The sequence below is a fragment of the Bos indicus x Bos taurus genome, chromosome 7, assembly GCF_003369695.1.
Source record: "Bos indicus x Bos taurus breed Angus x Brahman F1 hybrid chromosome 7, Bos_hybrid_MaternalHap_v2.0, whole genome shotgun sequence".
NCBI classification, from domain to species: domain Eukaryota; kingdom Metazoa; phylum Chordata; class Mammalia; order Artiodactyla; family Bovidae; genus Bos; species Bos indicus x Bos taurus.
The window spans coordinates 61,496,745-61,510,757 of NC_040082.1; the positions used below are offsets into that span (position 1 = coordinate 61,496,745).

Genomic DNA, 14,013 nt, shown 5'->3' on the forward strand with positions numbered 1-14,013 from the left:
ATCTCATCCTCTGTTGTCCCCTTCTCCTCCTGCCCTCAGTCTTTCCCAGTATCAGGGTCTTTTCAAATGAGTCAGATCTTATCATCAGGTAGCCAAAGTATTGGGGTTTCAGCTTCAACATCAGTCCTTCCAATGAACACCCAAGACTGATCTCCTTTAGGATGGACTGGTTGGATCTCCTTCCAGTCAAAGGGACTCTCAAGAATCTTCTCAAACACCACAGTTCAAGAGCATCAATTCTTCTGTGCTCAGCTTTCTTTATAGTCCAACTCTTACATCCATACATGACTACTGGAAAAACCATAGCCTTGACTAGATGGACCTTTGTTGGCAAAATAATGTCTCTGCTTTTTAATATGCTGTCTAGGTTGGTCATAACTTTCCTTCCAAGGAGTAAGTGTCTTTTAACTTCATGGCTGCAGTCACCATCTGCAGTGATTTTGGAGCCCCCAAAAATAAAGTCAGCCACTATTTACACTGTTTCCCCATCTATCTGCCATGAAGTAATGGGACCGGATGCCATGATCTTAGTTTTCTGAATGTTGAGCTTTAAGCCAACTTTTTCACTCTCCTCTTTCACTTTCATCAAGAGGCTCTTTAGTTCTTCTTCACTTTCTGCCATAAGGGTGGTGTCATCTGCATATCTGAGGTTATTGATATTTCTCCCGGCAATCTTGATTCCAGCTTGGGCTTCTTCCAGCCCAGCGTTTCTCACGATGTACTCTGCATATAGTTAAATAAGCAGGGTGACAATATACAGCCTTGATGTATTCCTTTTCCTATTTGGAACCAGTCTGTTGTTCCATGTCCAGTTCTAACTGTTGCTTCCTGACCTGCATAGAGGTTTCTCAAGAGGCAGCTCAGGTGGTCTGGTATTCCCATCTCTTTCAGAATTTTCCACAGTTTATTGTGATCCACACAGTCAAAGGCTTTGGTGTAGTCAATAAAGCAGATTTTTTTCTGGAACTCTCTTGCTTTTTCGATGATCCATTGGATGTTGGTAATTTGATCTCTGGTTCCTCTGCTTTTTCTAAAACCAGCTTGAACATCTTGAAGTTCACAGTTCACATACTGCTGAAGCCTGGCTTGGAGAATTTTGAGCATTGCTTTACTAGCGTTTGAGATGAGTGCAATAGTGCGCTAGTTTGAGCACTCTTTGGCATTGCCTTTCTTTGGGATTGGAATGAAAGCTGACCTTTTCCAGTCCTGTGACCACTGCTGAGTTTTCCAAAACTACACTGAGTATAACTTAATTCTTTTGATTCCTAAAGTATTTTTAGGAACTTGGGATATTCTATGCAACTGAATCTTTCAGAGAATTGAAACAAACCTGTGAGTGCCAAAAGATTTAAAATGATAAAAGTAGTAGATGCTTAGGGCAAAAACTCTAAAAATTCAGAGTATAGAAAGTATAAAATGAAAAAATAAAAGTTGATCGTTTCCTCCTTAAACCTACTAGAGGAAGAAGAACAAACAAAACCCAAAGTTATTAGAAGGAAAGAATAAAAAAAGATAAGAGCAGAAATAAATGAAATAGAGATTGAAAAAACAATAGAAAAGATCAATGAAACTAAAAGCTGATTCTTTGAAAAAATAAACAAAATTGATAAACCTTAGTGAGACTTATGGAGAAGGCAATGGCAACCCACTCCAGTACTCTTGCCTGGAAAATCCCATGGATGGAGGAGCCTGGTAGGCTGCAGTCCATGGGGTCACGAAGAGTCGGACACGACTGAAATAACTTAGCAGTGAGACTTATTATGGAAAAAAGATGAGAAGCCAAATCAATAAAAGCAGAAATGAAAAAGGAGAAGTTATAACTGTCACCACAGAAATACAAAGAATCATAAATGACTTCTGTGATCAACTGTATGCCAAAAAAATGGACATCCTAGAAGAAATGGACAAATTCTTAGAAAGTTTAAGTCTCCCAAGATTGAATCAGAAAGAAATAGAAAATATGAACAGACCAATCACTAGTACTGAAGTTGAACCAGTAACTTAAAACCTCACAGCAAATAGAAGTCCAGTCCAGATGGTCTCACAGGTGAATTCTAACAAACATTTAGACAAGAGTTAATACCTATCCTTCTGAAAATATTCCAAAAAAATTCACAAGAAGGAACACTTCCAAACTCATTCTATGAGGCCACCGTCACTCTGATACCAGAACCAGACAAAGCTATCATAAAAGAGAAAATTGTAGGTCAGTATCACTGATGAACATAGATGCCAAAAATCCTCAACAAAATACTAGCAAACTAATTCCACCAATACAGTAAAAGGATTATACACCATGATCAAGTGGGATTTATCCCAGGGATGTGAGGGATTTTCAGTATCCAGAAATTAATCAATGTGATATACCACATTAACAAACTGAAGAATAAAAACCATGTGATCATCTCAGTAGATTAAGAAAAAGCTTTGGATAAAATTCAATATTCATTTATGATTAAAAAGAAAAACTCCAGATAGTTGGCATAGAAGATACCTGACTCAACATAATAAAACCCATATGTGATAATCTCACAGCTAACATCATACTCAGTGATGAAAAGCTGAAAGAATTCCCTCAAGAGAAGAATGCCCATTCTTGACACTTCTATTCAACATAGTTTTGGAAGTCTTAGCCACAGCAATCAGGGAAGAAAAGGAAATAAAAGGAATCCAGATTGGAAAGGAAGAAGTAAAACTGTCAGTCTTTGCAGATGACATGATACTATACATAGAAAATCCTAAAGCACCACCAGAAAACAAACTATCATCAGTTAATTTGGTAAAGTTGCTGAATACAGAATCAATATACAGAAATCGATTGCATCTCTGTACTCTAACAACAAAATAGCAGAAAGAGAAATTAAGGAAACAACCCCATTTACCATTGAATCAAAAAGGATAAAATATCTAGGACTAAACCTACCTAAGGAGGCAAAAGACCTGTATTCTGAAAACTACAAGATGCTGATGAAAGTAACTGAAGACCACACAAACAGATGGAAAGATATACCGTGTTTTTGGATTGGAAGAATCAGTACTGATAAAATGACCATTCTACCCATGGCAGTCCATAGATTCAGCACAATCCCTATCAAATTACCAATGGTGTTTTTCACAGAACTGGAAGAAAAATTTTTTAAATTTGTATGAAAACACAAAAGACCCCTGATAGCTGAAACAATCTTGAGAAAGAATGGAGCTGGAGGAATCAGGTACCCTATGGTTTTTCCAGTAGTCATGTACAGGATATAAGAGTTAGACCATAAAGAAGGCTGAGCACCAAAGAACTGATGCTTGAAAATACAATAATTAAAACAATATGGTACTGGCACAAAAGCAGATATATAGATCAATGGAACAGGATGGAAAAAGACCCATGCACTTTTGGTCAATAAATCTGTGGCAAAGGAGGCAAGAATATACAATGAAGAAAAGGTGGTCTCATCACCCTGATAACAAAACCAGACAAAGACAACACACACATACACAAACTACAGGCCAATATCACTGATGAACATAGATGCAAAAATCCTCAACAAAATTTTAGCAAACAGAATTAAGCAACACATCAAAAAGCTCATTCACCATGATCAAGTTGGGTTTATTCCGGGGAAGCAAGGATTCTTCAATTTACACAAATCAATCAATGTGATATACCATATTAACAAATTGAAAGATAAAACCATTTGATAATTTCAGTAGATGCAGAAAAAGCCTTTGACAAAATTCATCACCCATTTATGATTAAAACTCTTCAAAAAATGGGAATAGAAGGAACCTACCTCAACATAGTAAAGGCCATATGTGATAAGCCTACAGCAAACATTATTCTCAATGGTGAAAAACTGAAAGCATTCACCCTAAGATCAGGAACAACACAAGGGTGTCCACTTTCATCACTGTTATTCAACATAGTTCTGGAAGTCCTCGCTACAGCAAATTAGAGAAGAAAAAGAAATAAAAGGAATCCAGATTGGAAAAGAAGAAGTAAAGCTGTCAATGTTTGCAGATGACATACTGTACACAGAAAACCCTAAAGATACTATCAAAAAATTACTAGAGCTAATCAGTGATTTTAGCAAAGTTGTGGGATACAAAATCAATACATAGAAATCACTTGCATTTCTATATACCAACAATGAAAAATCAGAAAGTGAAATTAAGAAATCAATCCCATTCACCATTGCAACAAAAAGAACTAAATATCTAGGAATAAACTTCTCTAAGGAGACAAAAGAACTGTACACAGAAAATTACAAGACACTAATGAAAGAAATCAAAGATGACATAAACAGATGGAGAGAGATTCCATGTTCCTGGGTAAGAAGAATCAATATTGTGAAAATTACATCCAGTAAATGCCCTATCATTTCATGGCAGAGGAGATGGGGAATGGAAACAGTGACAGACTTTATATTTTTTGGCTCCAAAATCACTACAGGTGGTGACCTCAGCCATGAAGTTAAAAGATGCTTACTCCTTGGAAGAAATGCTATGACCAACGTGCTACTGTTAAGTCACTTCAGTCGTGTCCAACTCTGTGCGACCCCATAGATGGCAGCCCACCAGGTTCCCATCCTTGGGATTCTCCAGGCAAGAACACTGGAGTGGGTTGCCATTGCCTTCTCCAGTGCATAAAAGTGAAAAGTGAAAGTGAAGTCGCTCAGTCGTGTCCGACTCTTAGTGACCCCATGGAACGCAGGCTACCAGGCTCCTCTGTCCATGGGATTTTCCAGGCAAGAGTAGTGGAGTAGGGTGCCATTGCCTTCTCCTATGACCAACCTAGACAGCATATTAAAAAGCAGAGACATTGCTTTGCCAACAAAGGTCCATCTAGTCAAAGCTATGGTTTTTCCAGTAGTCATGTATGGATGTGAGAGTTGGACCATTAAGAAAGTTGAGCGCCGAAGAATTGATGCTTTTGAACTGTGGTGTTGGAGAAGACTCTTGAGAGTCCCATGGACTGCAAGATCAAGCCAGTCCGTCCTAAAGGAGATCAGTCCAGAATATTCATTACAAGGACTGATGCTGAAGCTGAAGCTCCAGTATTTTGGCCACTTTATGTGAAGTGCTGATTCAGGGAAAAAAACCCTGATGCTGGGAAAGATTGAAGGCAGGAGGAGAAGGGGATGACAGAGGATGAGATGGCTGGACGGCATCACTGACTCACTGAACATGAGTTTGAGCAAACTCTGGGAGATGGAGAAGGACAGGGAAGCCTGTTTCTCTGTAGTCCATGGAGTTGCAAAGAGTTGGATGTGACAGAACAGCAACAACAACTAACACCAAATACAAAAATAAACTCAAAACGGGTAAAAGACCTAAATGTAAGACTGGGTACTGTAAAACTTCTAGAGAAAAACTCGGACAGGACATTCTTTGACATAAATCACAGCAATATATATTTTTTGGATAAATCTCCTAGAGTAATGGAAACAAAACCAAAAATAACCAAATGGGACCTAATTGAACTTACAAGCTGCAGCACAGCAAAGGAAACCATAACAGTATAAAAAGACAACCTACACAGAGAAAACAAATATGAGAACATATTTGCAAATAATGCAACTAACAAGGGATTATTTCCCCAAATATACAAACAGCTCATGCAACTCAATATAAAAAACCAAACAGCACAATTAAAAAATGGGCAGAAGATCCAAATAGACATTTCTCCAAAGAAGACATACAGATGGCCAAAAGGCACATGAAAAGATGTTTAACATTGCTAATTGTTAGAGAAATGCAAATCAAAACCACAGTGAGGTATCATCTCATACCAATCAGAAAGGCCATCATCAAAAAGTCTACAAATAAATGCTGGAAAGGGTGTGGAGAAAAGCAAACCCTCCTACACTCTTGGTGGGAATGTTAGTTTGTGCATCCACTATGGAAAACAGTATGGAGGTTCCTCAAAAAATAAAAAAGTAGAACTGCCATATGATCCAGTAATCCCACTCTTGGGTATATATCCAAAAAAGATGAAAACTCTAATTAGAAAGGTACATGCACTCCAGTGTTCATTGCATCTCTACTTACAACAGCCAAGACATGGAAGCAACCAAAGTGTCAACAGAGGAATGGAAAAAGATGTGTGTATAAATATAACTGACTGTTACTCAGTCATTAAAGAACAAAATAATGCCATGTGAAGCAACATGAATAGATTTACAGATTATCATACTAAGTGAAGTAAGTCCACTAAGTGAAATAAGACAGAGAAAGACAAATATCATGTGATATCAATTATATGTGAAATCTAAAATAGTAATCCAAATGAACTTATTTATAAAAGAGAAATAGACTCACAGACATGGAAAACAAACTTATGGTTGCCAAAGGGGAAAGTGGGGGGAGGGATAAATTTGGAATTTGTGATTAATAAATACACACTATTATACATAAATAAACAACAAGGACCTACTATATAGAACAGGAAACTATATTCAATATCTTATACTGACCTACAATGGAAAAGAATCTGAAAAAGAAACTGAATCACTTTGTTGTACACCTGAAATATTGTAAATCACATATATTTCAATAAAAAATAAAAATTAAAAAAGCTTACCCCTTCTAGTCTCTCATTTTTATTTTTAACAGTTTTTAATATCCTTTATGTTCTGTGCTGTGCTTAATCATGTCTGACTCTTTGTGACCCCATGGACTGTAGCCTGATAGACTCCTCTGTCCATGGGGATTCTCCAGGCAAGAACACTGGAGTGGGTTCTCATGCCCTCCTCCAGGGGATCTTCCCAACCCAGGGATCAAACCCAGGTCTCCCGCATTGCGGGTGGATTCTTTACTGTCTGAGCCACTGGGGAGCCCTTATATATGTAACTATACATTCATACAGCTCTCTTTATTTATATATATATATAATTTCATTTTATTTTTTCATAAATGCAATCATACTATTTATAGTATTCTACACTTTGCCTTTCCACTTAATATGTCTGGGTCATCATTTGATAATAGCACACAAAAATCTAATTCATTCTTCTGAATTCCTACATAGAATTTTTATATGGTTTATAATAGTTAATCATTTTCCTGTTGAAGAATATCTGGATTGTTAAAAACAATACTTATATGAGCATCTTTATAAATACACCTTTGAATGCTTTTGTAAGTTTACTTATAGCAGTGGAATTACAGGGGAAAAATATGCATTTTGAAGTTTAATCAGTTCAGTTCCATTCAGTCGCTCAGTCGTGTCTGACTCTTTGTGACCCCATGAATTGCAGCACGCCAGGCCTCCCTGTCCATCACCAACTCCCGGAGTTCACTCACACTCACATCCGTCCAGTCAGTGATGCCATCCAGCCATCTCATCCTCTTTCGTCCCCTTCTCCTCCTGTCTGCAATCCCTCCCAGCATCAGAGTCTTTTCCAATCAGTCAACTCTTCACATGAGGTGGCCAAAGTACTGGAGTTTCAGCTTTAACATCATTCCTTCCAAAGAAATCCCAGGGCTGATCTCCTTCAGAACGGACTGATTGGATCTCCTTGCAGTCCAAGGGACTCTCAAGAGTCTTCTCCAACACCACGGTTCAAAAGCATCAATTCTTTGGCGCTCAGCTTTCTTCACAGTCCAACTCTCACATCCATACATGACCACAGGAAAAACCATAGCCTTGACTAGACGGACCTTTGTTGGCAAAGAAATGTCTCTGCTTTTTAATATGCTATCTAGGTTGGACATGGAGAAGGCAATGGCAACCCACTCCAGTACTCTTGCCTGGAGAATCCCAGGGACGGGGGAGCCTGGTGGGCTGCCATCTCTGGGGTCACACAGAGTCAGACACGACTGAAACGACTTAGCAGCAGCAGCTAGGTTGGACATAACTTTCCTTCCAAGGAGTAAGTGTCTTTTAATTTCATGGCTGCAGTCACCATCTGCAGTGATTTTGGAGCCCCAAAAAGTAAAGTCTGACACTGTTTCCACTGTTTCCCCATCCATTTCCTATGAAGTGATGGGACCGGATGCCATGATCTTAGTTTTCTGAATGTTGAGCTTTAAGCCAACTTTTTCACTCTCCTCTTTCACTTTCATCAAGAGGCTTTTTAGTTCCTCTTCACTTTCTGCCATAAGGGTGGTGTCATCTGCATATCTGAGGTTATTGATATTTCTCCCGGCAATCTTGATTCCAGCTTGGGCTTCTTCCAGCCCAGCGTTTCTCACGATGTACTCTGCATATAGTTAAATAAGCAGGGTGACAATATACAGCCTTGATGTACTCCTTTTCCTATTTGGAACCAGTCTGTTGTTCCATGTCCAGTTCTAACTATTGCTTCCTGACCTGCATACAGATTTCTCAAGAGGCAGGTCAGGTGATCTGGTATTCCCATCTCTTTCAGAATTTTCCACAGTTTATTGTGATCCACACAGTCAAAGGCTTTGGCATAGTCAATAAAGCAGAAGTAGATGTTTTTCTGGAACTCTCTTGCTTTTTCCATGATCCAGCAGATGTTGGCAATTTGATCTCTGGTTCCTCTGCGTTTTCTAAAACCAACTTGAACATCAGGAAGTTCATGGTTCACATATTGCTGAAGCCTGGCTTGGAGAATTTTGAGCATTACTTTACTAGCGTGTGAGATGAGTGCAATTGTGTGGCAGTTTGAGCATTCTTTGGCATTGCCTTTCTTTGGGATTGGAATGAAAACTGACCTTTTCCAGTCCTGTGGCCACTGCTGAGTTTGCCATATTTGCTGGCATATTGAGTGCAGCACTTTCACAGCATCGTCTTTCAGGATTTGAAAGAGCTCAACTGGAATTCCATCACCTCCACTAGCTTTGTTCGTAGTGATGCTTTCTAAGGCCCACTTGACTTCACATTCCAGGATGTCTGGCTCTAGGTGAGTGATCACACCATCGTGATTATCTGGGTCGTGAAGATCTTTTTTGTACAGTTCTTCTGTGTATTCTTGCCACCTTTTCTTGATATCTTCTGCTTCTGTTAGGTCCATACCATTTCTGTCCTTTATTGAGCCCATCTTTGCATGAAATGTTCTCTTGGTATCTCTAATTCTCTTGAAGAGATCTCTAGTCTTTCCCATTCTGTTGTTTTCCTCTATTTCTTTGAAGTTTAATAGTTAGGGCCAAATTCCCCTGTGCTAAAATGATACATTCTCAGTAGTGTTTTGAGAATCATTCCTTACAATCCTTATAATTTGACATATTATCATTTTGTAAACCTGCATTTCTTTAATCTTGAATGAGGTTGTATATCTTTTGTGTGTTTATTAGTCACTTTTGCTTTCTACTCTTGTAAAATGCCTGTTGAGAAATATGACCTTCCAAATTGCACATGGACTTCCCTGGTGGCTCAATCAGTAAAGAATCTGCCTGTAGTGTGGGAGACCTGGGTTTGATCCCTGGGTTGGGAAGATCCCCTGGAGGAGGGCATGGCAACCTACTCCAGGATTCTTCCCTGGAGAATCCCCAAGGATAGAGGAGCCTGGTGGGCTGCAGTCCATGGGGCAGCAAAAAGTCGGGCACAACTGAGCGACATAAGACATACAAATTGCACATAAAACATTAATGATGTGTTTTTACAACTATACTTTTACAGTTAGACTTCATTCAAAGAGAATATTTAATAATCTTTTAGAATCTTGAGATTATTTTTCATTATTTTTTTAATGCAATATGTTGTCATACTAAATGTCTAATGTCAAGATGATGACATTTAGTCTTTCTGTTTGATTTAATGAACAGTTGTATCTTACCCAGACTTCAATCTTATTTGAGCCTTGTGCAAGTTTGGAAAATTCCTGGAGTGGAAAGCTCAAAAAAAAAAAAAAAAAAAAAAAAGAAAAAGTAAGGGGGTGGGTATGTGTGATAGGTGACTTCATTCCCTGCTCTGTCAAAATGATACATACCTTCCTCCCGCTTTGGTGAGAAATAACCTTGGGAATAAATTTATACCCATGGGTACAATTCTGAGTTTAGGGCTTATGCCTTGTGTGGTGTATGCTGTTTCTGCCACACTGTGGCTTCTGAAGAAATGTCCAAGAAGAACAACAATAATGCTGGTATTTGGTTTGTCATTTGTGGCTCAGGGCATCAGTAGGGCATAGAGCAGAATTCTTGCTGAGGAATATGATCCTTCCTTGATTCTAAATTTATCTTTGTGGAGCAGCTTTTAAATATGAGGACAGCTGGTGTTGGATAAATCTGTCCTCACAAGCTGTATGAGATTGAAATAAAGTTAAATATTTGGGGTTAAATCCAAATGGAAAAATGTGGAAAGTACTGATTAATCTTTGATGCTTCACTTTCTGCATCTTGGTAAACAAGCACTAACTATTCATTGTGAACTCCTAGCAACAGTCCAATTTGAAATTTAAGATAGGGAGAATGTGTGCACTAGTTTAAGTTCTAACATTTCATAAAAGGTCAAACACAATTCTTTCTTTTCATGCCATCCTCTACCCTGCTAGTAAAAATGATAGGCTATCCATATCTGTTTTTGTTAGCTACCTTTCTTTCGTGTCTTTCTCCTCTGAGTAAAATATTGCTACCAATGATATAGTGAGGCCCACATTTCCACTTGGGTTAGGATAATAAGCCTCTGTGGCTTTTAAAAATCTGTGAGTGATGGGACCCCAAACTCCTAATAGATTCTCCCCAGGTGATTAAATGTCTTGCTAATTGCTAAGGGATAAATAAGGGTGGTGAGCTCAGAGAGCAGTCCGTTGCTAGCTTTTCTTTAGCTGACTGGATTACTAAGGTAGAAAAGCACTAAAAATAAGTCAGGGCACAGATTCTTCTGCCAGGGTTTGAGTATTGAGATAACTTGTCTTCTCGGCTGGTGTTGACATCATCTATTCTAATGTGCACTGGAAATAGGAGCCAGAATGAGAAACATATTTGGCCCTGGACTAGTGTCAGTAAAAGTCTGTAGCCCTGTACTTATTGCTGCTTCTTGTCAGACTTAATTAATTAGTTTCTCCAACTCCTGTGGGAGAGAGCTAAATACCTCAGGGTGAGAACTCGAAACAAACACAGGGCCAGTCTCAGGGGAAATCATTCAATCTCTTCCAGTTTCAAACATAACTTTGCTAGGTCTCTTCCATGTCAGTTGGGATTCAGTGTTTCGCCCAAGGTATCAGAGTCCACCAGGGTTGAAAAGTGGGAAGACCTCTCACATATTCAATTCTAGGACTTGAAGGTTTCACAATCACCAAATTACCTGACATGGAATAGATTCTTGATGCTGAATTTCTCTTTCTGTTGTTGCTTCAGATGTTTTGAGGAGAGAGCTTTTGCTGGTCAGAATTATTCTGTGGATTTTGTTTGAACTCAGATGGAGGGGAAATTCATGTAAATCACTACCTTCTTTATATTTATCCCTATTCTTTTTTCATTTTATAGAAAGTTGTCTTTTTGGAGTAATACTGGAATAATAACTGTCTCACACTCATTAAGTACTTGATACTCAAGAAACACTTTCACACATTTGTCTTGTGACCTTCAGAACAAGTCTTTAAGGACGGCAGATGTTGTTATCCCATTATTAACTGCTAGACTTAGAAAAGCCAACAGATTGAGACATTGGCAATGATTGGTATTAAGAGTCCAGGGAGCTCTGGAATTTCTTGGTCTACTCAGCAATGTGCAGACTGACCCAGGGCCCTTTCTCCAAGCCTGGAGATTTGCTCTATTTTTATAAAATAATATATTTAAATGTTTCTATAAAAATGCGTTTTAATTTTAGAAAACTTGAAAAATATGGCAGAAAAGTGAGAGAAAAAAATCAGCCACACACCCAAGTACACAAAAACAAATTCCTTTGGTTTCCTTAGGTTTTTTGACTAAATCTGTGGGCTGGAAGGAGAGATGAAACAGATATTCAGTAATGCTGATGTCTATCTACCCATTTCCCTGCATTTGGCATAATATATATTATAGACATTTTAGTTAATCTGCTTCCAAGGATCCTTTGCAGGCAGGTGTTTGTACTGAACATTTTGAACTGAGCTTTAAAAAGTGGCATCCCAGGTAGAGACCAGCTATTCACTGTTGTCCTTTCATTACTTTTTTTTTTTTTTCCCTCCACAAACCCTCTTCCTTTCCTCTGGCTATGTCAGTACAACCTCTCTTCATCTTTCCCCCTGCTAGTTGTCATTTCCAGTCTTAAAGTCACCAGCAGCATTTTTGCAGACATTTCTTCAAATTCTGCCTGGCTTCTTCAGAGTAGAGTGAAGGGCCAGGTAACACTGATGCAATGAAAGGGCTGTTCTTTCTCTGGTATGCCATGCCCTTGACCTGGCACTGAAAAGGTACATCTGACCAAGAGGACTGCTGGAAAGTGCAGGGACTTTAGCAGCTCCAGATGTTTGGAGCCAGGAAATGTTGAGTTCCAGTATATCTTTGAACCCTCTCCTGTGTTTTTCTTAGTGCTTTAATAATAGATTTTAGGCAGGTGTTCTTTGACAAGTGTATGAGTGAGTGAGTGAGTGAGTGAATATATTTGGTCCTGTGAGTTGAGATGGGAAGTCACTGTACTGACTTCCTATAAATTAAAAGCATGGGGATTATATTCCCCATGTCCTGAGCCCAAGGAATTAGAATACTTGATTTTCCTCATCTGTAGGATCACTATGATATGAGAAAACCCAGCCAACCAGCAGCCTTGGTTTCAAAGGTACTCACAGCCTCCACGTTGTCTGTCTGCTTTTCTTCTCCTGTTGTCCTCACAGGAAGAGCCCCTCGTGGCTGGGTTTGTTTGAGGTAGATAGATCCCTGCTCTCTGGCAAGGAGGGGCATAAACTGGGATGACAGCTGTCAGAAGAGAGGCTAGGGTATCAGCTGGAAGGACTGTGGAAGGGTCTCCCTATTCCACTGTATTTCTATTAATCACACTTGGGGAGTACCCATCCTTGCAACAGAAGACTGAAGAATATGTGACCCTGAAGTTAACCACTGATAGTTATACATCAAATCTAAATGGAAATCAGGGTATAAAAGACAGGGTAGAAGCCAAAGTCTCATGGTGAGTGAAACATTTTTAGCTGGAATGTAAAGAATTTTGGTATTGGCATTTCAAGGAAATTCAAGCTGCCCTTCCTCTCAATCCAGAAGACAGGAGATAGCTCACAGTTGCTTGGGTCAGGATTACAATTTTACTGATTTCAGAAATGTAATATTAATCTCAGTATTGACTTTGGTGGAGGATCTATGCAGGGGTTGTAGATCTTTTTGAGGTGGTATGTGAAACAGCACATATTTTCTTTGAAGCTTAAGACTTCTGTTTTACATGCCGTTTGTAGATATGCTTTTGATTGTGCTGGATTGATCAATATACCTAAAATACAATATAAAGAGTTTAGATCCAATAAATGAAGAAACTTCTTATTATCATGAATAAGCTGAAAATCTCTGTGATAAGTATAGACTTTCACTCTGTCATAAATTATGGTTAAACAGTAAGCTTTCTTGAGGAGCTGCTGTGTGCCCAGTACTGAGCAGCTAAATAATGCTATGGAAGAGCTAACAAAAGGAAGAAACATAGATGTCATGCTACATTTACAGTAAACTAAGTGAATCCCAAGTTCAGTCCTTAGTGTCCCTGAGTAAGTAATCCAAAAGTAAATAATGCAACAGTACTATAGTACAGTACAGTCAACTAGTAAGTACAGTTGATCGCAACTCCACATGCAGGGTATAAAATTTCCAAAGCCATTCAATTCAGCCAGTAGTTTTTGAGCATCTCATGTAGGTCAACTACCTTCTTTTCTTTTCATAGCTCTAGACTACTTCTCTGTCTAGTTTTATTAAGCTGTTTAAAAATTAAATGGTGCTTTTTGGTTGACAGAAGCTGGAGGAATTTAGTATAATCCTATTTCCAGTAGTAGTGCAAAAAGGCAAATTGTTTTGGAATGATTCATTAGAAATATGGTCTCCCTCATCAAGGGATGGCATGTCCCATCAGAAGGGAAGTAATTTATGTGATGTAATCATGAGTGCTGATGGCTTAAAGGGCTCTGTTAGCTGTAGGAATATGTG

General features: G+C 38.7%; 1 protein-coding gene across 3 annotated transcripts in view; it reads right to left on the reverse strand.

Moving 5' to 3' along the window:
- Positions 1-12,720, reverse strand: part of MYOT (myotilin) — a 64,592-nt gene extending 51,872 nt beyond the window's left edge. The window contains exons 1-2 of one of the 3 annotated variants that reach the window (XM_027546417.1): positions 12,661-12,709; positions 9,732-9,789 (exon numbers count right to left, since the gene is read on the reverse strand). The gene's annotated coding sequence lies outside the window, so the exon portion shown is untranslated. Of the gene's footprint in view, positions 1-9,731; positions 9,790-12,660 lie in introns of all 3 variants that reach the window. The other 2 variants (XM_027546416.1, XM_027546418.1) reach the window with 2 other exon arrangements.
- Positions 12,721-14,013: the final 1,293 nt, after the last annotated feature.